Source organism: Mustela nivalis (genome assembly GCF_964662115.1).
Source record: "Mustela nivalis genome assembly, chromosome: X".
NCBI lineage: Eukaryota > Metazoa > Chordata > Mammalia > Carnivora > Mustelidae > Mustela > Mustela nivalis.
This window is the reverse complement of record NC_139040.1, coordinates 45,220,335-45,246,587: the sequence shown is the minus strand read 5'-3', so window position 1 is coordinate 45,246,587 and position 26,253 is coordinate 45,220,335. Positions and strand designations below refer to the sequence as shown.

Here is a 26,253-nt window from a genome sequence, read left to right as displayed (position 1 = left end):
AGGAAGACAAGCAATTGAAAACTATAAAATATGATGTAAATAGTGCCTAGTCAGTTTAAATGTTAAAGGTGGGATTCCCTAACTTGAGAGCAAAAATTATAGTGGTGTGATTAGGTAAATCTTGGAATAATGAAGGAACAAAAAATTATATCATTATTATCTCTTAATTTTATCTTATTCTTCTTTTGACATTCAAAATTCGAGGTTCTTTCTAACATTAACATAATATTAGCCACACTTACTGTCAACTAGAAAGTGAATCTAAAGGTTATTTGTGTTTGCATTATAGAGTAGCAACAGAAACAGGTGGCTGATCTGGAATGTTACTTCTGAGTGTTGTTACTACACCGAAGAGTTATTTATAGCAGTGGTGCCAAGCATTAGGAAATGAAAATTTCTGTTTTTCCCTGTTATTGTTTAGTATTCTGAACCCTTCCCTTCACTTGTGAAAAGATAATAACTTCAGCTTCCAAGAGATACTGATTTACAAGATTTACAAGTACCCTAATGGAAACTCAGCATCAACTTACTAACCAATAGTAAGGAACCATTTATAACATGAATCAGTGAGATGATAGGCACTGGATTGAACAATAAGAGCCACATTTCTCAACTCTTATTTAGGATTTGAGCATTGATTGCTTGGATATGCAGTTACATGTATTTATAGACTATACCATCTGCTAGATCAGGGTTTGTAAGTATGGCCTGTGGATCAAATTCAGCCCACCCTCTGTTTTTATAAATAGTTTTATTGGAACACACTGACAATATTTTAACATTACAACAGCATAGTTAAGTAGTTGAGGCAGAAACTACATAGCCCCAAAAGACCAAAATATTCACTATCTGGCCTTTTACTTAAAAACAAGTTTGCCATTCCTCAGGCTAGATGGTCAAAGTAGATAGAAACCAACCAATATAATTCTTTCAGCAGGTCCACTCCTGCTGAAATTCTGTATTAGGTCTTCTGTTCTTTTTGCCTATCCTCTATTTTTCTGGAATTGTTTATAGAAGCCTAGGGACTAGTATCTTCATTCTCAATGAATTAGTCATCTTAGGGATAATAGGTTTAAGAGATTAATATAACCCTTATTTCTTTCTGAAGAATATTTTATTTATTTGTTTATTGATTGATTGATTGTTTTTTGGGCATGTGAAATTTTATTATTATCATGTTTTCATCAGCAAAATTTACGATCTTGGTCTTTCCTTTTGGCCTTTGCATAAGGGCAGAAGAGAGACATTAGCTGCTACTTTAATTACCCTAAATGAACTCCAGGAACGTCACCAACAGTATGATCTTTGTGACCAAATCCAGCAACCAGAACCTCATTCTTTTCCTCAATAAGATTCAAACAACCATCATTGGGTACAAAGGCTGTGATTTTTTTTTTTTTTTTTTTTTTTTTTTTTGCCATTCTTGATCATGTAGACCCTGACACACTTCTTGATGGCAGAATTTGAGTTTTGGCTTCTACCCCTATTTTTTCCAGCACAATTTCCTTTGCATAGGCAGCGCCTCCAAAAGTGTTGATCTTCAGAACTGTGCTCAAAAGGGCTTTCTTGTATTGTTTATGATGCCATTTTTGATCTCGTCAGCAGCTACGGAGCTTTCTGGAAGTACTAAGACCAGGACTCTTGCCCATCCTGCCAGCACCACAGGCCTGAGTAAAGAGCTCTAAAGAATATTTTTAAAAGTAAGCAAACAAAAATACATCATATCAAATCTGGATGAGAAGCAATTGGACGTGGACATTCTGTCATTGTGGCAAGCAGCATCAGAGTCACAGATATGGATGACTGAGACCTGAGGACTCTAACAGAATACAAATATCTAGGACAGAAACAAGCAAAACTGCTTCTTGATGAGAATGAGAAGGGACAGGATCTTTGTGACAGAAGCTTGAAGTGAATGATGGAGATGTACCTTAGGACTTTGTAGTTATCTGGGAGAGATGGTGTTTCAGATTATACTAGTACACTTAGAGAAAAACATAAGTTTGTGAAGGCTCTTAAGATTGAAAATTTATGCAAGGCTTTGCTGGACCTTGAGCTTTCTGGCTCACTCCATGAAAGGGCCTCTTATATACAGGGGCCTCTCAGAAGGGGAGACACCAGCTGTGAGTTATATTTTAAAGTTCTAGAAAACAGGCTACACAGAGGGTCTGTGTTTATATTATGAGTCACAGAAGGGACAGGTGGTGGGTCTGGAGCTTAATATCTGCAAATGATGTCTATGACTGCCAGGATTGTTCAGAGGAGTTGTTTGTTTGTAGGAGTGAGTTTGGAAAAGAAATGAGTAAATGAAAAGGATTCTTTCTCTCTGTGACCATTTTAAATACTGGATTCTTTCCTTGAATTTGTTAAGGAAAAATGGTACCAATACACAAGGGCTGTTGTAGCAACTTAAGTTCATCACCAAAATATGAGCAGAAACTCCAGTGAAAAGAACTGAATGCTAGATAGTACCAGCATTGGGGATAATAAAAGAGTGAATAAATAAATGAATGAATGAATGATGGGGGCTAGTCTGGATAAGGAAAAACTAAAAGTAAACACTCTATTTTTCTTGAATAGAGCATCCAAATTCAAATTAACTGCTTGGAAACTTCATTATCTTGTCCTTAAATCTCTTCCTTTTATTCCTGGATTTATATCTCTAAAATGTGCCTTTTGACAGATGTCTTAGCTTGTCACCATAAGATATATCAACATTTTGTGGGTTCATTCCTCACTCAGCAAGATTGACATCAAGGACACATTATACATAACTGACAAGGAAGTCAGGCCAAATACAATTTGCTGTATCCATCTAAATTGTGCCTTACCTGTTTTGACAAAGTTCTGAATTATAGAACAAAAGAGAAATTTGGCAAGACTGGCAACAACAAAGAAAGAGGAAGGTACAGCACTGCTCTATAAAGAAATCCACACACATGTACACATATTCACACAAACATAGAAATAAACAGAAAAACTTGTTTTGGACCTCCACTCCCTATACCTTACTGCTGGTGGGGCTGTCATCACCCAGCCCATTATTAAACCAGGGGCATTTGAAGAGGAACAAGGAGGACGTGTTCTACAATTCTGATGAGAAAATTCAACCTTCAATGTAAGCTACAGGGTAGTAATAAAGACAGAGCTATTTCCTCCAAATTTTGGCATCTGTTCTAGGTAGATTTATGAAGACCCATTGAAGTATCTGACCCATACTTAGCTCTATTTCAGTTAAAACTTGCTTTTTTAAAATTTGAACTAATTTATGAGTGTAGAATGGATAGTGAAAAACATTAAGTCTGAAATGTATTTTACAACTAATTTGGCTTTGCAGTTGTGCTAAACTGTTGCCCGAGATATATAACTGGCTTTTGACTGATTAGGACCATCTTAGTCCAAAGAACTCCTTTCTGCAGTGTCTGCCCCAGCAGTCCACTTCCAGTTCTTGAGCAGGCCAGATGTTTTCTTGAATTCTGTAACTTTGCTCATTGTTACCTCTGCATGCTGTGTCTTATACCCACCAGTACTCAGTGTTTTTTATTTCTTGGTAGTGTTGATAATGGTCATGTCATGCTTTTCATTGGGCTAAGAAGCTAGGGCTAGACACTCCAGGAACTTGAATTAGCCTCATGCCGATGTTTTGGAATGGAAAGAGCACCAACTGGGGAAATAGAAAGGCCAGTTATGAATTCTAGGTTCTGTCACTTATATACTACTATAATATTCAATTAATGAAATGTAAGAATGCTCATATGAAGAATTGAGATAATAAATGTTGCCCCTTAGGCTTACTTTAAGTATTAGAGAAGATGGCACATGGAAATCTGCTAACACACTAACATGTACAGTTCATATGAGTTTTCTTAGTTCTGTAGAGAGCAGCATCCATGTCCATCTGAGTCTCATTTGTGTTTTATAAATGTTTGTTGACATTTCATAAATAATTTCCATTTGAGTGCCCAATATGCAGTGTTTTGCTATTCATACAAATTCATTTCTGTTAAAATAATTCCTTGGCCATAACAGATCTTCCCAGCTGAAAACCCAGAGTGTTTGTCCAGCTTGGGTCTTAAGGATTTCCACAGCACTCCAGGATAGTTAGGTAGGCTTCCCAATTTCATCTTGGTGATCAATCCAGGCTGAAAGAAGAGAAGTGACTCACTGAGGGTCCTATCCTCAGGGTATTTCCAGTCCTGGAAACCAGGCAGCTCTTCTGACCCTCTCTCTAGCATCCTGCCAGCAGATTTATCACTGTAGCTTTGTGCTCCTATAGTCTTTCTGGGGCTAAAAGGATAAGAGTGTCAACCATATTTTGGACTTTCCCAATGTTTACCTTTAGATATAGAAAAGGGAGAGGTGGGAAATTCAAAGGAAAAAGAATGAATATTCTTCTCCTAATTGAACTCAACACACAAATAATTCTATTAGATTGAAAGATATGAAATTACTGTTTTTGTAGGTCAAAAATGACTGAACATCAGCAATTTCATGTGGTTTGGTTAAATATAACAAATAATGTACTGTTTCCTACATAATGTAAATGTCTGTGGTTTTCCTTTCGTAGCCATTCCAAATGCTTTTAAACATATAGTTGTTCAACTGCATTTATGGAAATGCTATCTCTGCTATAGAATAGAGGGAATGGGATGAGAAGTAAACTTCTGCTGAGAACCTAGTATGGGCCAGAAATTGTTAAGCATTTTACCTACTTTTTCTCTATGCTCAAAAATGCACAGTAGACACCAGTATCTCTTTAATTATTCACTTTTTCATTAAGTATGTGCTGTGAAGCTCAGAGAAGTTAGTTACATTTTCCAAGTTTACACAGTCAATAAAAAGCAGAGGAGGTGTTTTAACCCAGTTGTGCCTGACTTAAAGGACTAAGCTCTTTTCACACTGCCATATGGCTTTCCCTTTAGGGTAAACTTTTATTTTTGTTATTTTTATTGTGTTATGTTAGTCACCGTAAAAATACATCATTAGTTTTTGAAGCAGTGCTCCAAGATTCACTGTTTATGTACAAAACCCAGTGCTCCAAATGCAGGGCCAAAGTTGATCTAAACTTGTTTGGTATAGTTCAAATGGAGTCATAGACATTCAGTTGGTTAGTAGTATTTATCTTCTTCAAATGGGCCTGTGTAGTAGGGAGTTTGCTATAGGAGTTTGGAATTTAGGAGAAGTAAGTTATGGGATGAAGTTATGGAATTGGATTCCCCCTGCCTGGCACATAATAATATCCAATAGGTATTTCTTAAGTTAATGAATTTTTGGATGAATTATAGATTTTGAGAGTCACCAGCAGTAAAATCAAATGTATGTCCATCTAATTTTTTTCTATGTATATCCATTTTTAAACTGTTTGAGATCATACTATACAAACTGTTTCATCATCTCTTTAGAAATAACTTCTATTTTATTTTTAGTGGTTACAAATTTCCAGGATATAAAACTCAGCTGGTAAAGAAATCTCTGTTTTTATATAACTAATCTTCGTACGCATTTTGAAGCTCACTCTACCTATTGCAAAAAAAACCAAAAAAAAACAAAACAAAGACAAAACAAAACAAAAAAACAACAACAATCTTGCCAGCTAAAGGTCATGACCTCAGTCATCTTAGGGTTTTCTCAATCAATTCAGTGTGAGATAAATAAATTGAGGCTGGAATTTAAGTCCCATAGGTGGGGGACTTATACTACATCATTGAATCATGAATGGGTGTGAATAAGTAAGAATAATTTGTCTGGCAGCAATTAGGCATGGAAGAACAAGTAACCACCCTTAAATGATGTTGGGGGGTATATAACCAGTATCTATCCTTATCCACCTCACAAAAGGGGACTCTGAAGATGATAACACCTATTTGTTGGTTTGTATATGCAAATTACTATTGTAGATAAATTTCATACAGCAACTTTATTCTTACTTTCTTTGAGGGGTGATACCTACAGAAATATATTTTCTTTGTAAGGGAAAAAGATTTCCTAGGGGTAGTCAGTGTGGCAAGATGAAATATAGTCCGATATATATTTTAACTTATGATATTTCCCTCTCCCTATTTGGATATCTGAGAAACTATAGCCTCACAGGAATTCTAGTTGTCACTATAATGTGGATTATAGTATAATAGGAATGGCTTTCTTTCATATGAGGGTCAGAGAAGGCCCAAGGTAGATCCACTCAGTTTACCATATCCCTCAGAGTTGTGCCACACAGTCCAATCTTTCTGTGTTCACAGCAGGGGAAAAAAGTTAGCTGAGCAAGAGTGGTTGTGGTCCTAAGCCAGTCTCAAGGTCAGGATGAGATGTTGCAGAATCGCAACACGAACCATATAGGTTTAGATGGGAATTCAAATTCAAATATCTTGGGGGATGTCACCAAGGACAGTAAAGATCAAGACACTACATAAGCTCTGAAAATTTAAATATCATATGATGGGAAGTGGAGACATAAATTAATTGGATTTATCATACATTCACAAAGATAAGAAGAACTGAATTTACACTGAATTAGAGACTGTATACTTCTTACAAAAGAATTGGGGCTCAAAATAGAGATTAGATTCAGTTACAGTGTAGAAAAGTATACCAAATAACACTTCTTGTACTTCTGTGCTTTGCTATGTCTTGAAAATTCATACCTGCCATATTTTTTCCTTCTTGTAAAAATTATATTTATTTATTGGAGGAATTTTATAAAACAGCAGAATTTCAGCTCTTGATAAGAGCCAGAAATGAAGCTTAAATATCTTAGACCAAAGAGGGAAAGAAGGGGTGAGAGGAAGGATCATTGCTCTAAGCCTGTATGAAGACATATCTGGAAGTTTTTTTGGTAAAGGAAATATTTCTAGAATCCCCAGTCATTTTCAGAACTCTTTAAGATATGTGAAAGAACTACATAGTTGTAAAAAATTTAAATAATGCAGACATGCATAAGGTGAACTTTTTTGTATTTCCCTTCTTCTGAAGATATCCTTTGATTTAAAAATTCTTTAATAATTTATTTGCTTTTATTATACTAACATCTATGTATATATGCACACCCACAAAAATGTTCATATCCTTACCCTATTTTTCTGTTGATGTGTAAGTGCTTTTTATATATTAAGAATATTGACCACTTTTATAATAATAACTTCACAAATTATATAATAACTTCACAAATCTTTCAAGATTTTTTATGGCTTTTAAATGTATTCATGATGATTTTTGTCTTATAGAATGTGTTGATATTTTGCTTATGTACAAAGTTCAGCATAAATAAATTTGGATCAGAAACAGTGCATGACTACTAAATGTATAAGCCACTCTCTTAATTATATAAATCTGAAAGTCTCCTTGCTGCCAGCTCCAACTGAGCTTCCAGTCAGTAGCATGCATCAACCTTTAGTATGAACAACTGAGGGTCTTTTTGAACTTTTGACCATTCCAGAACTCCAGTTGAGACCATCTAAAACCAAAGAACATCCTAGCCAAACCATAGCATCTTTACAAACAATAGTAATAAATTGTTGATGTTTTAAGCCTCTATCTTTGGGGTGACTTGTTATGGATCAGTAGATAACCAAATACTGTCTACATTTGGATTGGTTGAATAAGGGAAAGACTATGTATATATTTGTGAATACCATACAGACTTCTATTTAGATGGTAAGCTTTCAGAGTTCAAGGATTGTATAATTTGAATTAGCTTTGTAAAGCATCCATGCTTGTCATACATGTAAATACATATTATGCTCTCAAGATCTGACAAACTGTAACTCTCTGAACCACCTCATGAAAGTGTATCTCCTATATGGGGACCTCTCAGAAAAGAGACACAAGCTTCAGATTATATTTCAAAATTCTAAAAGACAGGGAGTTTGCTTACAGATGCTAATGGGTTAATGAGTTTAAGAGCCTAATGTCTGCATATGTTACCGTGTGACTGTATTTTTTTTTTTTTTTTGGAGCGTGGTAAGAATGGTTCCATGGTTTTGAAACATAAAGAAAGAAATGGCCTCCTTTTCTCCAATTATTCCCTATCCTGGACTGACTTGTCGATCAACATCCAGGGGGTGCTGCAGTATTCCATAATCATCAACAGACCCTTACTATAGAATCCAATGAAAAAGACTGTACATACTCCTGCTAAAATTCAACTTGTTACACAGCAGAAGTGAGGGAGAAGAGAAGAAAAAAACCCTTAGAATAAGAAAAAAAAGCACCATATTTTAATAGAAAGGATTCTGAATATTAGTTGTTTGGACACCTTGCTGTCATGACTGCATCTCTAGAGTAGGATGTATAGTTGTCCCAGATAGTCAAAATAACATTCATTAACATTCAGTACATCCATTCCCCATTAGCAGAGGTGGAGGTGTCAGGGTCAACATACCCTTAACTCAGTTCAGGTATGATTTTATTATAATCACATAAAAGTGAGCTTAAATTATTTGATAAAGGTCCAGATTTAGAGATAAAAGAGAATCCCCAACAAGAGGACAGCAATGAAACTGCAGAGAGGCATGCAGAAAATTGTAGGTAGGGGCAGAGATACAAACAACATGTGTGTGTGTGTGTGTGTGTGTTTATAGAACACTGCTGTCTCAGAGCAATCCCTCTTTCAGAACAATCTCTATCTCAAGGCTGGCTGGAATAATTAAATGAACAGACAATATAAAGAAGTAATCATAGTGAGAGTTCCCTCAGCTTGTTCCCTAATGGGAAGTCTTCATGTGTTTTGGGGTGGCCTCTGAATTCTACCAGGTACCTTGGGCATTTAAAAGATAAAATTAGGGGCACCTGGCTGGCTCAGTAGGTAGACCATGTGATTCTTGATCTCGTGGTCATGGATTTGAACCCCACGTTGGGTGTAGAGATCACTTAAATAAATAAGATCTTTAAAAGAAAATTATAGAAGATAAATAATTAGTAAAAGACATATATTGGGTGACAATTCTCTAAAGGCCTAATTTTCCTACATATAATTCTAGTCAAATTAATTCCTTGTACATGAAAGAACTTCTTACTTCCCTTCTGAGGAATCCTAGTGCTTGCAAAAATGGGTATCTCATTGATCTCCACAACATTTCTGAATGCTTGTGGTTGCTTTGTCTTTTTATCATGTATCACTAGGAACTGGGACCCACACAGCATTCCTGACTCTTGTTCTTGTCTCCTGCCTGCAGATTCATCATTATGCATGCCGTTTCTACTATATCTTAATATTCTGAGGCTCAAGGAATATAGAATCTTCCAAGCCATGTGTATTTATCATATCAATCTAAAAGGTCCAAGTGGGTTAGGAAAAGCACAATGATTGAACTTTATCAGCCAACGTGCTCCATTATACAGAAATGATGTTGGATAACATTCATGATATAAACAGGTGTTTAACTTTCTTTTTGTTGTCACATTTCTGAATGTTCTCTATGATATAGTTATGTTATTGAGTTCAGGGCAGAGTTATATTTGCTAAAAAAGAGAAGAGATAGAGTGGGAAAAAATAATGTGTTAAATTTTCAGACAGAATGGTTGAGTGCACTACCTTCCATATGGTTCCTTTGAAACCTGGATAAAAATCCCTTTGTACAGACCAGGAAGTTATGTCTTGGAGATGCTAAGTAAACTTTCCAAGTTTACACACCTTAAATGAGTGGCAGAACAGAATTTTAACCTATGTTTGCCTATTTAAACCCTATGCTCTCCCCATGTTAATACTATATAGACTTCTATTTAGATGGTAATATCATATAGACTTCTATTTAGATGGTAAGCTTTTGGGGTTCAAGGATTGTGTAATTTGAATTAGCTTGATAAAGCATCCATGCTTGATCATACATGTAAATACATATTATGCTATAGTTGGATAATAAGGCTTGGAACTCTAAAGAAAAGGCCTGTGATGGAGATACGATTTGGTCTGGTAGTGCCTTGCACTTACTATGTGTACAGTAAATATTTGTTGAATGAGTAAAAGAAAGAGAGAAAAAAATAAATTTGTATTTGTTAGTCATCAGTTAGAGAATAAAACTTAAAAAAATCTCCTTTTAAAAATTATGTGATTGAAAACAAAATTGGGATAATTCCATACAAGCTATTTAATAAAATGCTTTTTATAAATAAAGGAAATTGGGGGTGCCTGAGTGGCTCAGTTGGTTGAACGTCTGACTCTTAGTTTCAGCTCAGGTCATGATCTCAGGGTCCTGGAACCAAGCCCTGCATTGGGCTCAGTGTGGAGCTGCTTCAGATTTTCTCTCTCCCTCTCCCTCTGCACCTCCCCCTGCTCATTCTCTCTCTCTTTCCCTCTCTCTCTAAAGTAAATAAATAAAATCTTTTTTAAAAAGTGTATTTCGTTTGTTTTGTTTCACATTTTGTTGTGAAAAATGGTATTTTTAGTAGACGTAATACATTGTACACTCACAAAGCTAATGCAAGGTAAAAACTGTAACACCTTTAGTATTGTCTAGAACACAGTAAACTTTGAACAACAATTACTTCTGTCTCCTTGCCTTGTTTTTCCCATTAAAGATACATTTTTCATACAAATTAAATAATAAATTTATTATAGAGAATATTTAAAGATGTTGACAGCAACATATGAAAATGTAAATACACGTTTTTTTAAAAGATTTTATTTATTTATTTGACAGAGAGAAATCACAAGTAGGCAGAGAGACAGGCAGAGAGAGAAGGAAGCAGGCTCCCTGCTGAGCAGAGAGCCCGATGCAGGACTTGATCCCAGGACCCTGAGATCATGACCTGAGCCGAAGGCAGCGGCTTAACCACTGAGCCACCCAGGTGCCCCTGTAAATACACTTTTAATAATCTGTGAGCTTCAGTGTTATTTCTGAGTTGTAGGATAGATCACCTGATAAATATGGGAGAAGGGAAAATAACCATTATGCTGTTTCCTTTAATTTCGTGTGCTTTCCTTTCTCTTCTATTACCTTTTTGTGGATCATTAGAGAAATAGTTTCCTACTGAGTCCAAGAAATAAAGGACGATAATGACTGTGCTCATCAGAAGACCAGAGATAGAAGATCAGGGATCCATAGTAGACCTCTTACCAACTATTTTTTAGATGGGCATGTTTCTTCCTCTGGGATGGCCTCATTTCCAAAATATGAAATGCTGTATATTAGATTGGGCAATAAGACATTGATATTATTTTGGCCAGAAATGCTCTAATATTGAAAATTTCATACAATTCATTTTAATATAACAGTGAGTAGGAGTATAGGCTTGCTATGATAAGACCTGGGTTTAACACAAGGTTCCACATCAAACTAGTTGAATCTTCTGTACCTCGAGTTTCTCACCTTTCAAATGGGGATAAGAACTCTATCTACACCACTATGTGTAGTCGAGAATTAAGCATAATAACATGAGTAAAGTGTTAGATACATTGCAAATGGTCAATAAATATTAGTTACATTTATTGTTGTGTTGTTGTTGTTATGCTTGACTTTCCAGAGAGCTAGTAATGGGGGAAATGTTACTTTTTAGCTATTAGAATGTTCTATGGAGCAATAATATTAAAACAGGGTGAGACTGGTGGAAAAATCTGAGATATAATGAAATAGAACAGAATAAAACTCAGTCCCCAAAAGATTTTAAAATGTGATAAACTTGGCATTTCTAACCAGTAGGTAACATGTATTTTTCTAGCCAGTGGTAACATATATTATTCAGGAAGTGGTGTTGGGTCAGTTGATAAACTTTTCATTAAAAAATGTAACTTTGATCCTCTTCTCACACCATAAAATACGAAGTAAAAAAAAAAAACACCCTCCATGGTACTTGAACAAAAACTAATACACAGTTTAAGGAGAGCACAGATTGCATGGAGCACTGGGTGTTATATGCAAACAATGAATCAAGGAACACTACATCAAAAACTAATGATGTACTGTATGGTGACTAACATAACATAATAAAAAAGTAATAATTAAAAAAAGGATTTTTAAAAACCCAGAAGTTTAATCAAATTACACTGTGTGTATTTTAAGTATTTGGCACTCAAATTCTTTAGTAATTTCTAATTAAACAAAAATGAAATATCTTTTATCTCATAGACAAGCAAAAATTAGAATGGTGGATAATGCCAAGTGTTTCTGGGGGTTATGGGGACCTGCCACATTGCTGGAAAAGGTTCATACTAGTGCATTCATTCTGGAGATTGATATTAAAGTGCTTAGCTATAGCAAAGGTATGCATGCTCAATGACCCACCAATTCTGGTCCTGGATATATATCTCAGAGTCCTTTTTTATATAGCTAATTAAGAGAATATGTATAAGGGTATAATTGTGGTGGTGGGCAATTGAAGGCAAGTTGTATGTCTATCACAGGGATGGTAGAAAATACATGTCTGTTTTTCAGAATCACTGCTGATTTCTGTTTCTGATATGTAGTCCTTTCTCATCCATAAATCAATTCTGTCATCAACAAGACACTGAACTCCTTCTAGTTTCTTTTTCCTCAACCAAAAATAAGGAAAATGTAAATCCACTTATTCTTTTTAATCCTCTGATGTATTATTTCAATGGACATTCCATAAACCTTTATTTTTCATGCCTCTGCCCTTTTAACATTAGAATAATGGGCAATAACTCTGAATAGTAGTTTAAATATTAGGAGTTTGATTCTCTTTCAAAGGAATCTCTACTGTAAGATCTTTATGTAATAAGAATAACCGGTTCGTAATTCACTTATTCAGAATACTATAAATATAGATAGCCTTATAGTGAGTGCTTATGGAAAAACATAAAATATGAAAGAGTAGAAAATGGCGTTTTGTCGAACGCTGAAATTTTACTTGAAAAAAGGTCAGAGAAGCCTGGTGTAAAACCCAGTTTATCATGACAATCCTTTTTTTTTTTTTCTTATTTTCCATCTTATTTTTTAACTTGGCCATTTAAAAACCTTATTTTTAATTCCAAATCACAAAAAGTAATATATGGTAAAGTATGAAAAAAATGTTGATGGTAATTGTAAAAATTTCAATTATTTTAGGAGTGTCTGAAGTAAAATGTGAAAGTCTAGCCCTGATAAGCAAACAGTATTATGTAATGTCTTTGTCTACCTCTTGCACATTGTCATGTAATACAATGAAATAAACTTGATTTTTCAGGCCTCTTCCTATAGCATCTGGCTGAGTAGTACTGTGTTCAGAAGGACTCTGCTGTGCCGGACTATATCTGCTGAAAAAGAAAGAAGAGCTTATGTTCAAGTAGGAAAAGTAATGGCTCCCTCTTTTCAGGGTCTAAAGCAGAATGTCTGGAGTTGCTTAATTGATTTCTGCCTCAGTCATCTGGCCCTTATATAAACCTTTTACTATTCAGAAGATTCACTTGGGGACCAAGCCAGATCAGTCCAGCGCCAAAATCAACAATCTCTGTCCCAGTCATTTGTTTGAGCCCTTCTATCTCTTAGACATCAAAAATGAAAGTACCAACTTTTACATTTCAAAACAGGTGCTAAGCCTTCAGAACAGGCATCTGAAATATCTTTCAAAATCCAAACATCTTTCTCTTTATCAGGGAATGTTTGGCAATGAATACTCAGATAATAAAACAGAGCCATGTGCTTCTTTCAGAAGATCCTTGTGAGGGGCACCTGGGTGGCTCAGTGGGTTAAAGCCTCTGCCTTAGGCTCAGCTCATGATCCCAGGGTCCTGGGATCGAGCCCTGCATCGGGCTCTCTGCTCAGCTTGGAGCCTGCTTCCCCCTCTCTCTCTGCCTGCCTCTCTGCCTACTTGTGATCTCTCTCTGTCAAATAAATAAATAAAGTCTTAAAAAAAATGAAGATCCTTGTGATCAGTGGACAGAACAGTCTCCTGCTGAGGAGATAAAGTAGGAGAGCATTTGACCCACACATTGGTTCAATGAGAACTTGAATTAACTCTGGTTAAATATGATGTTGGCCTGAGGGTACAATTTGTCTCATACTAACTATAATACAAGGATTTTAAAAACAGTTTTATATCTTCTTTATCAAATTGCCACTGTAATCCAAGATGACTGGCTTCAAGTCTTGTGCTCTTTCCATAATTTAACCCCATGCTGTTACACGATGTGCTTATGTTTAATATTGCTATTCACTACTGATCACTTTGAGGTGTATTTACTGCTACTGTGACCTTAAAGCTGCTGTTCAGTGGAATCTAAGGCCTACATTTTCTAACAGAACATCAGGCGAGCCATGCTCCTTACTTCCCTGAGGCTTTTTTTCACTTAATTCCAGTTTATGGACTTTAAATTGGTACAACTTTTCTGGGTGGCAGGTGGGGAATTAAATTAAGTATGTGTATACCATTTGAGGCAGCAATTCCATGTCTTGAAATGTACCCTAAGGAAATAGTTAAGGATGTGCACAAGAGCCTGGAAACAATAAAATTCATCAACTTAAATTCCTAAGTTTTGTCTTTACCACAAACGTATATTTATTGAAATATAGAAAGAAAACAAAGGATATCTATCAATGAAGGGATATACAGAAACACAGATAAGTATTCTAGAAACACACAAACACACATGAACAGTCTTGTGTACACACATCAAATTAGTCACCAAGTTCTGCTCATAAAAACCTAAAAAGTACCTATATGGGTTTCAGGTGCACAAGAAGGACAAATTCATAAATAAGCTATATCTATTCTTCTTGTTTTTGTTTTTTAAGTTAATTTAATTTTATTTTTTCAGTGTTCCTAGATTCATTGTTTATGTACCACACCCAGTGCTCCATGCAATATGTGCCCTACTTAATAGCCACCACCAGACTCACCTAACCCCCCATCCCCTCCCCTCCAAAACCCTCAATTTGTTTCTCTGAGTCCACAGTCTCTCATGGTTTGTCTCCCCCTCTGATTTCCCCCAACTCACTTCTCTCCATCTCCAATGTCCTCCGTGTTATTCCTTATGATCCACAAGTAAGTGAAACTGTATGGTAATTGACTCTGCTTGACTTATTTCACTTAGCATAATCTCCTCCACTTCTGTCCATGTTGATACAAAAGTTGGGTATTAATCCTTCCTGGTGGAGGCATAATATTCCATTGTATATATGGACCATATCTTCTTTATCCATTCGTCTGCTAAAGGGCTTCTTGGCTCTTTCCTCAGTTTGGCGATTGTGGCCATTGCTGCTATGAACATTGGGGTACATATGGACTTCCTTTTCACTACATCTATATCTTTGGGGTAAATACCCAGTAGTTCAGTTGCAGGGTCATAGGGTAGCTCTATTTTTAATTAGCTAGATTTATTCTAAACACAAATGTGAAATGCCTTCTTTAGAGATAGAAACTGACTATGCCATGCATCTCACCCTTATTTATTATAAGAAAAATGCATTAGTTGTGTGGTAGGATTATGAAATATTTGTGTTCTTTTGATTTTTTAAATTATTTTTTCCTTATGGGTTGTTGTTATGAGATAAAACGTAAGGAATGGAGATCTATCAGTCAAAAATTGTGAATTTCTCATTAATATAAGAACATAATCTTCTGTAATTTTAATAGCATGTGGAAACTCATTTGGTATGACCTAAATCAAATTAAATTATAATGAAATTATGAATGGGTGAGGATATTCTTCAGTATAGCAAAAATCAGCACTAAAAATCCACATCACTTTTGAACATTAATAAAAATACAGAAATGAAGACTTAGAGGTATAACACATTACAATGGTAAAGAAACAAAAACCTATAGATATCACTCTCACTCTCCTCAGGCTTGTAGTCTAAAGGGTAGATAGTGAAGCCAGCAATAATGATGAAGGATTATAGCTGCTATGACGGGGGAAGTCAGTGTGCTGTGGGAGCAGCGTAGATAGCACAATTACCCAACTGGGCTTGGGTGTGTTGGGAAGGCTTCCCATGGAAGTGATGTTTAATCTAGGACCTGAGGGATAACAAGGCTGAGTAAAGAGAGGGCTGGGCTAATCTGAGACATGAGCCAGATATAACAGTCAGGAAATACTCTATGACCTGCTTCATCCCCAGGGAAATCCTGTGTGGAATCCACTCCCAGCCATTGGGCATGTCCGGAAAAGTGTGTGAAACTTAACAGCACAATTGTAGAAAGTGCCTGAATTCCACAGTTCATGCCCATGAAAGAAACCACGAAGGAGACTTCCCAAGATCTGTCTCATCTTTAACTCTTTCTACACCATCTTAGCAGTGAGCTCTAGTCAGAAGGACACAAATCACAGATGGTAGCCACAATTGTGAACATAGCATAACATATAGAGTTGCTGGTTGTTATATTGTACTCATGAAATAATGTAATATTGTGTGTCAAATGTACTCAAAGTAAAAAAAAAAAAAAAGTGAATGCATAAGTGAGAAGGTAGCTCAAATGCTCAAAACACCAGCATGATTCTATTCTACTACTGCCTCCTCCCTTTAGAAGTCTGTCTTCCAGGATTCCTGGACTCTGGTTTATGCTAGTGGGCTGCAATGTCTGATCCTGGTTACATGTGTACAAGCGAACACTAACACTGGGCATATCTGGTGGAGTGTAGACTACTATACTTCTGGAACTCAGGAAAGATGAGCTCAGGAAGCCAAGATTCATGATGACCATGGGAGGCAAACAGGAGACACTCAAAACACTACCTGATGAATGGAAGAGTGAATGAATGAATGAAAGATTTTGGAGAAAGCAGAAAATGAAACTGTGTGTTTATCTCTTCAGGGAGTTTCCCTCCATATTTATCTTTTGACATAGATTGCAATTATATTATATATCCACTTTTTTTTTTTAAAGATTTTATTTACCTATTTGACAGACAGAGATCACAAGCAGGCAGATAGGCAGGCAGAGAGAGAAGGGAAGAAGCAGGCTCTCTGCGAGAGCCCTATGTAGGGCTCGATCCCAGAACCCTGAGATCATGACCTGAGCCGAAGGCAGAGGCTTTAACCCACTGAGCCACCCAGGTGCCCCAATATATCCGCTTTTTTAAAATATTGTTGATTTTTATTATTAGAAAGTCATGTTTTTTCCCTTTCAATAAAAATATCCATTTTCATTAATGTGGGTTGTAGTTTGAATATCATAGGGCAGGGATTTGGGGAATAAGAAAGCTGTTTATGCTCTGTCAACCAGAAAGAGCTTTCTGGAAGTATTCTAGAGCAAGATATTGCTAAGGAACTTAGGAACTGCCTATGACTTGAGAGAGAAGGAATAGGCAACCTGAATCCATATTAGAAGAAGATGTGTGTATGCAACATTCTCCAGAATGGATCACATATTAGACCATAAAACAAGCTTCAACACATTAGAAAAGGTAGAAGTCATACCATGCACCTATCTGACTACAATGATATGAAACTAGAAATCAACCACAAGAAAAAATCCAGAAAGACCATAAATACAGGGAGGTTAAATAACATGTTCCTTAACAGTAAATGGGTTAACCAGGAAATCAAAGAAGAAATAAAAAATTACAAGGACACAAACAAAAATGAAAACACAATGGTCCAAAACTTTTGGGAAGCTGGAAAACTGGTTCTAAGAGGGCAGTTTATAGCAATACAAACCTACCTTGAGAAGCAAGTAAAATATCAAATAAACAACCTAATCTTATACTTAAAGGAGCTAGAAAAAGAAGAACAAACAAAAGTCAAAACCAGAAGAAGGAAGGAAACCAATAAAGATTAAAGCAGAAATAAATGATATGGAAACTAAAAAACAAAACAAAACAAAACAAAACAATAGAACAGATCAAGGAAACCAGGAGCCGGCTCTTTGTAAAGATAAACAAAACTGGTAAAGTCTAGCAAGACTCATCAAAACAAAAAAAGAGAGAAAGGACTTAAGCAAAATCACAAATGAAAGAGAGGTAACAGGGTGCTTGGGTGGCTCCGTCGTTAAGATATAAGCCATTTGCCTTCAGCTCACATCATGATCCCAGCGTTGGCAATCAAGCTGAACATCTGACTCTCTGCTCTCCAGGAAGCCTGCTTGTGTTCCCTCTCTTACTGTGTCTCTCTCTGACAAATAAATAAATAAAATCTTTTTAAAAAAGGAAGAAAGAGAGGAAACGAACACCACCACAGAAATAGAATTACAAAAGAACGTTATGAAAAGCTATTGCCAACTAATTAGGCAACCTAGAAGAAATGGCTAAATTCTTAGAAATATATAACCTACCAAAACTAAAGTAGGAAGAAATAGAAAATTTGAACAGACCAATTACCAGCAAGGAGATTAAATCAGTAACCAAAAAAATAATAATAATAATAATAATCCCATCAGGGGCCCCTGGGTGGGTGGCTCAGTTTGTTAAGCAACTGTTTTTGGCTCAGGTCATGATCCAAGAGTTCTGGGATCACGCCCTGCATTGGGCTCCCTTCTCCTAGGGGAGACTGCTTCTCCCTCTCCCTCTGCCTGCTTCTCCGCCTGCTTGTGCTCTTTCTCTCTTTGTCAAATAAATAAATAAATAAATAAAATCTTTAAAAGAAATCCCAACAAACAAAAAAAGTACAGGACCAGGTATCTTCACAGGTGAATTACACCAAGCATTTAAAGAGTTAATACCTAATCTTCTCAAACTCTTCCAAAAAAATAGAAGAGGAAGGAAAACTCCTTAATTCATTGTATGAGGCCAGTATCACCCGGATACAAAAACTAGGTAAAGACATCTCTCACACATGCACAAACAGACAACTACAAGCAAATATCTCTGATGAACATGGATGCAAAAATTCTCCATAAAATATTAGCCAAAAAACCCCCAACAATACATGAAAAAAATCATTCACCATGGTTAAGTGGGATTTATTCCTGGGATGCAAGAGTGGCTCAATATTTGCAAATCAATCAACACGATACATCACATCAATAAGAGAATGGGTAAAACAGGATGATCATTTCAATAGATGTAGAAAAAGCATTTGGCAAAGTATAACATCCATACATGATAAAAGACTCTCAACAAAGTAGGTCTAGAGGGAACATACCTCAACAGAATAAAGGCCGTATATAAAAAACTCAACATCATCCTCAACAGGGAAAAACTGAGGGCTTTCCCCTATGGTCAGGAACAAGACAAGGATGTCCACTCTCACCACTGTTATTCAACTGGAAGTCCTAGCTACAGCAATCAGACAACAAAAAGAAATAAAAGGCATCCAGATTGGCAAAGAAGAAGTAAAACTTTCACTATTTGCATGATATAATACTGTGTATAGAAAATCTGAAAGGCTCCACAAAAAACTGCTAGAACAGATAGATGAATTCAGTAAAGTCGCAGGATACAAAATCAATATGCAGAAATCTGATGCATTTCTATACACTAATAATGAAGTGGCAGAAAGAGAATTTAAGAAAAAAATCCCATTTACAGTTGAACCAAAAATAATAAGATACTCAGGAATAGACTTAACCAAAGAAGGAAAAAGTTGTAGTCTGAAAACCACAAAACATTGAAATGGAAGGCATTCCATGCTCATGGATTGGAAGAATATTATTAAAATTTCTGTATTACCCAAAGCAGCATATAGATTTAATGCAATACTTATCAAAATACTAACAACATTTTTTTTACAGACCTAGAACAAAAAGTCCTAAAATTTATATGGATGTACAGACTTAAATAGTCAAAGCAATTTTGAGGTACCACAATTCCAAACTTCAGGTTATATTGCAAAGCTATAATCAAAAAAGTGTGGTACTGACACAAAAATAGACACACAGGTTAATGGAACAGAATAGACCTCAGAAATAAACTCACAGTTATACAGGTCCGTTAATCTTTGATGTCATAGGAAGGAGTATCCAATGGGGAAAAGACTGTGTCTTTAACAAATTGTGTTAGAAAAACTAGTTAGCTACATGCAAAAGAATGAAACGGCACCACTTTCTTACACCATTCACAAAACCAAACTTTAAATAGATTAAAGACCTTAAATATGAGACCTGAATCCATAAAAGTCCTAGAAGAGAGCCTAATGTCTTTGACATTAACTGTAACTCTTCTCTAGCTATGTCTCTTGAGATGAAGGAAATAAAAACCAAAATAAACATCTGGTACTACATCAAAATAAAAAGCTTCTGCACAGAGAAGGAAATAATAAATAAAACTAAAAGGCAACCTAAGGAATGGGTGAAGATATTTTCAAATGATATATTTGATAAAGGGCTGGTATCTAAAATATATAAAGAACTTTTACAACTCAATAACCCCAAAGCAAATAACGGGCGGAAGACACGAAGAGACATTTCTCCAAAGAAGACATCCAAATGGCCAACAGATACATGAAAAGATGTTCAACATTACTCAGCATCAGGGAAATGCAAATCAAAACTACAATGAGCTATTACCTCACATCTGTCAGAATGGCTAAAATCAACAGCACAGGAAACAACAGGCACTGGTGAGGATGAGGAGAAAAAGGATCCCTCCTGCACTGTTGGGAATGCAAACTGGTGCAGCTGCTGTAGAAAATGGTGTGGTGTTTTCTCAAAATGTTAAAAACAGAACTACAACATGATCCTGTAATCACACTATTGGGTATTTACCCCCTGAATACAAAAAAATTAATTCAAAGGGATACATGTTTTTACCTTGGTACAAAATACTGATGTTTATTGAAGCATTATTTATAATAGCCAAATTACAGAAGTAGCCCAACTGTCCATCAATAGAGGAAGGGATGAAGAAGTGGGATATATATACATATATATATGTCATAAAAAAGGAAATCTTGGGGCGCCTGGGTGGCTCAGTGGGTTAAGCCTCTGCCTTCAGCTCAGTTCATGATCTCAGGGTCCTGGGATCGAGCCCCGCGTTGGGCTCTCTGCTTGGCGGGGAGCCTGCTTCCCCTTCTCTCTTTGCCTGCCTCTCTGCCTACTTGTGATCTCTCTCTCTCTCTCTCTGTCAAATATATAAATAAAATCTTTTAAAAAAAAAACGAAATCTCGCCATTTGGAATGATGTGGGTGGAGTTTGAGAGTACTATGCTAAGTGAAGTAAGTCAGTCAGAGAAAGACAAATACCATATGATTTTATTTATACGTGGAATTTAAGAAATAAAACAAATGAGCAAAGAGAAAAAAGAGAGAGGCTAATTGGGAAACAGACAAAGTTACAGAGAACAATCTGATGTTTACCAGAGGGGGGGTGGTTTGTGGAGTGGGTGAAATAGATGATGGGGATTAAGGAGTGCACTTGTTGTGATGAGCACTGGGAGTCATATGGAATTGAATCACTATATTGTACATCTGAAACTAATATAACACTGTATGTTAACTAACTGAAATTAAAACATAAAAAAGAGATGTGTGTGTTTGTGTGTAAATATTTGGGGTTATATATTTTAACTTACTTTACACATATACTGGTTTATTTTCAAGTAATAGGACCTTACTGTAGAGTTTATAATTAGAATTTTTCCCATTGTAAAGTATACTGTGAACACCTTTCAATATCAATACATATATTTTTCATGATCAGTTTTTTGATTCATTTTAAAGTCAGCTGTTTTCTGTGTTGAAAGTATCAATACAACTACTTTTCACATTATGAGATCAGTATGTGTTTCTTGAAATAAAATGAAACAATATAGCAATACATTATTTGAAGGTAAAATTTAACTTCTGTCTCTTATCTCACAACCCTTTACTCCATAAAACCACTATTACTAGTAGGTTATGTATCTTCCCAGAATTTTTTCCTTGCTAATTACTTATTAACTTAAATATATCAACAGGTTATACAGATAAACATATAATTTTATATTCCTTTGCTGAAATGGGATCATATATCCATAATGTTCTGAAATTATATCTATAATATTCTGAAATAGTCTGTTTTATTTTCATTTCTATAATTAACTGTAGTTAAAGTTTTTCACATTTTATTGCCAGTAGTATTCCTCTGTGAAATTTCTGCCTCTTAGTATTTATAAATTTCCATTTATCTCCATTATTATTTATAAAATTTTGACTTATAAGACAATACAGCAAGTGTCTAAAAATCCACTGATGGGGTCACCTGGGTGGCTCAATTGATTAAGCATGCTTTCAGCTCAGGTCATGATACAGGGGTTCCACACTGGATGGACTCCATGCTCAGCAGGGAGCCTGCTTCTCCCTCTCCCTGTGCTGCTACCCCTACTTGTGTTCTCTCTCCCTCTCTCTCTCAAATAAATAAATGAAATCTTAAAAAAAAAGGAAAGAGAGAGAGTGCACTGGTGGGCATTCTTCACTGTCCTGACCATCTCTAGGTAAATTCCAGTGCCCTGAATAATTAGATTCAAAGCCAAGGAGGCTGCAGATTATTTGGTAAGATCTTGGGCCTAAGGGACAGTATAGATTTTTAGTCCCTCCTCTGTCACTTACAAGCCTGGAGACTTGCGGCAAGTTACTTAACCTATGAATCTTACAGTCTTTATCTGTTTAATGGCAATAATTCTAGCTACCTGGAATGGTGGTTATTAAGAATACAGGAGATGAAATATAATGTTTATCCCATATAGTAGAAATTATATAAATGCTATGTTTGTTCTTATTTCACCTTCCCAAATTGCAACGCCAATACTTCTGCCTGAAACCTACACCATCTCAGGAACCAGCTAATTCACGTGACCCCTTGCTTAGTTGTCTTAGCATAAGGTACACATTTCAGCCTACAGTCATCAATACAAAAGATTGCTGCATTATTTATCATATGTACATGATACAGATGACACACTAAGAAAATAATCGAGCCCTTTCCTGTTGTTTCACTTTCCAGTTAATTTCAGAGGTTTCCCATTGAGTCCTGGAAAGGCAAGATGTTACAGGAGAACAAAGCATAAAGAGCTGGTCTGTTTGAGAGATATTTGCATTGAGGTTCAGGTCACTGAGTTGCAGTTATATTTAGGTCACTTATCTTCTTTCAACTTCATTTTCATAACAAAATGATGCTATCCATAAATTGTTAATAATGTGGATTTTAAATACACACAGTTCGTCACCATAACTCTGCCAATAACTGTTTTATCTCTAAACAGAACACAATAGTACTACCTATTCTACATGGTGGTAGGGAAGAATTAAATAGATAACACATGTAACAGTCTTAGCATAATGACTAGCACATAGTGAGTGCTCAGTTAATTTTAACCATTATTGCTATTAGTGTTCCTCTCAACCACGGCCAGGATGAAGATGAGGTAGGTGAGTTAAATGAGGCACCTAGTGCACACAACTTAGGGGGGCACTCGCTCTAAGGATAGTACAAATGCTGATTCCACACCTGCAGAATACGGAGTGTCTTTTTGAGAGGGATGGCTTCTTTCAGGCAGGCCCCACCCTGGTCCATAACAGGATTTCAGGTGTATACTATTTTTTTTTTAAAGTTTTTTGCCTACTAGAGAAACCAGAGAACTCTGAGCATCTGCATTGTGCATGGCACTGCGATTTGTCCCTTATGTATTTTACCTAATTTATTCATCACTCATAACTCTGATGTGGTAACTGTCTCCTCCATTCCACAGATTAGGAGACTAAGACATAGAAAAATGAAGTACATTTTTGGGGCCACACATTTACTAAGTGGGTAAATAGAGATGAGAAATGTCCTTCTGACTGTCAGCTCCATGTTTCTTCCAATATATGACAAAGCCTCAGTTATAAATTCCACATTTATAAACCAGGGGATATTTTCTTATTGTGTTCATGTGTAACAAGATTGAAATGCTATGTTTTTTTTCTGATACGTAGGTCCTAGTCCTTTCTCTTTCATTCACCAATTATCTTATTTGGGGCAAGTCATTGAACTTCTCTGGGCTCCATTTTGTCACTTGTAAAAGTAAACAAATTAGATGTCATTGCTATGAATTCCCTATTTTACCTCCTATAATCTATTATTTTACAGTGCCTATCCTTTAGCTTTGTGTTTTTCTGCCTTCTTTCTCTTGTTACATGGCAACAACGCGCAAAATGTCCTTAAAAACTTTGGGAGTGGAACTCTCTAAACAAGCCTCTACAAAGGAAAATATAAAAAATGAGACTATAAATCTTCTGTTTTATGTAACAGAATATCATATATGGATATAGAGTAAGATAAGGTATATTTATTTGGAAATGTTCAGGATATGGAAAATATTTTTTGGCTTTGAGTTGGGATTATACTAGACAAAAAGTTAAGAAGAGTTGGGGGAAATTGGAAGGGGAGGTGAACCATGAGAGACTATGGACTCTGAAAAACAATCTGAGGGGTTTGAGGTGGTGGGTGGGTGGGAGGTTGGGGTACCAGGTGGTGGGTATTATAGAGGGCATGGATTGCATGGAGCACTGGGTGTGGTGCAAAAATAATGAATATTGTTATGCTGAAAATAAATAAAAAATAAATTAAAAAAATAAATCAAACAAAACCTGAGTGTATTGGCTGTGACTATAAAATAATAACCCTGGTTATTTTTTTGAGGATTATAAACTGTTTGTGAAGCCAGTTGCCAAAGTCTTGATCACTGATAATCTCTTTGCACAAGTGTGTAGTTTCATGGTAATGGAGGTCTATTTTGAAGAACAAACCTGGTCTGAAGGTTTAAATTCTGGTGTTGGTGAGAAGGGACTGAGGTGTACCTCATTACTCCGTCATCACTTGAATACAGAAGGGGGCCCTCCAATTTAGAAGAGGAGGATACCATAGATATAATGAGAGGGCAGCTAGATTGTATCTCTTAAAGAAAAGGACATACTTCAGTTTGGTGGGGACTTGAATGAACTCTGAATGCTTAACTGGGTCCTATTTTGCAGTAAAATGATAATCAAAAAGTTTAATTCACGGGGATTTAAAGTATTTTCACATTCTTCTCCTAAAGTTGGAATGGCACTCATGGTAGACTCTAAGTCCTGTGCCTTAGGCAGCAATTAGTTCCAAGATACCATATATTTGTTCCCTACAGTTGGGGACACTTGATTATAATGTACAGCTCATTTTTAACCTTCACAATCCTGGATGATTGAAAAGCAGGACAAGTAGAATTCAGATAAGTGAGGTCAAAAGAGGTGAAGGAATTTACCCAAAGTTGTCATAGAAATACTGAGTTTGGTCTGTTAGGACCCTCAAAGTTCTCCCAACTTAGTTGGACTCTCCAGAAGCCATGCCAAAGAAGGCTTTTTCCCCCCTATGAGTGGCTAGCCTTTTAAGGGACAAAGGAAAATGATTCTCTGATGTTAACATTTAGAAAGTAAAATAAGAAGGCAGGAAAGCACATGGAGCATAAGAAGCTCATGCATAATGTTATTTATTTTTACCTCCCTCCACTACCCTCTAGAATTTCCTGTGCCCTTGAGAAGGGAACTCTGACTTGAAGCAGAAAAACATTTCTTTTTAAGGAGAGCACATTGGACATAAAGAACAACAGGAATTCTAAGTTGCATAGGTCACCCTTCCAGGGGTGAGGTAAGCCCAAATATCTCCCAGAATCCTACCACTGTGGTATGTCAGAAACAGCTACATAAATACCTTTTCTTTTATGAGAATTCACTATGCTCAGATCATGATTAGATCTCAACAAATATATGTCCAATTTAGTTGCACTGAACTGACTTTACAGTAAGGTTTTGTAGGTCTTAGTCAGCTGTATTCAATGGAAACACTTTTAATAAGATGACCACAAAGTTCCACAAACCCATGGATTAAAAACCCAGCTTGACAAGATGGGACAAGTAGATAGACAAAAAGCAGAGGGAGGAGCTAAACATGAAACTTAGCCAGATAATCCACCAAGTCACTCCTTTATCTGTGAGAAAATTTTGTATAGAAATGTAACACAGTTCAGATGTGTTTCTTTGGGCAGCAGCTCTTTCTGCCCACGAGTCCTGTCCCTGTGTTTTAATAAAATCATCTTTTTGAAAAAAAATTTTTTTCTTTAAATAAGTATTTCTTTAATGAATGAATTAGCAAGAGAGGTACAGATTTGGGAGTCACTTACTGTTTCATAATCTGTTATTAAAAAGTACAACGATTACTAGTGTTATAGAAATCAAGGCTTTTCTACGCAGCAAAGGTTGTATATTGAGATAATCACCACCTGCTGGTCAGAGTCAGAACTACATCTCTCGATATCTAAGGGAGGAGGCTATACAAGGATTTGGGGAGGGAGGAGCCTTTGTTCTGACCCACCAAACAGGGCTTGCTGGAGGCCTGAATGGCACAGACCAGGCCTTCCTGCAGAATCAGATGCTGTTTAGCTCTCTGAGCTCTTGACAGGAAGTTCCACCCCTGTCTCAGATGAAGAGAAAGCTGCCAGTGTGAGTGTTCCTGATGGA

General features: G+C 36.2%; 1 pseudogene across 1 annotated transcript; it reads right to left on the bottom strand.

Moving 5' to 3' along the window:
* Nucleotides 1-1,194: 1,194 nt before the first annotated feature.
* On the bottom strand, nt 1,195-1,649 carry LOC309856829 (small ribosomal subunit protein uS12 pseudogene; annotated as a pseudogene). The gene has a single exon. The product of its transcript is annotated as a small ribosomal subunit protein uS12 pseudogene (transcript).
* Nucleotides 1,650-26,253: the final 24,604 nt, after the last annotated feature.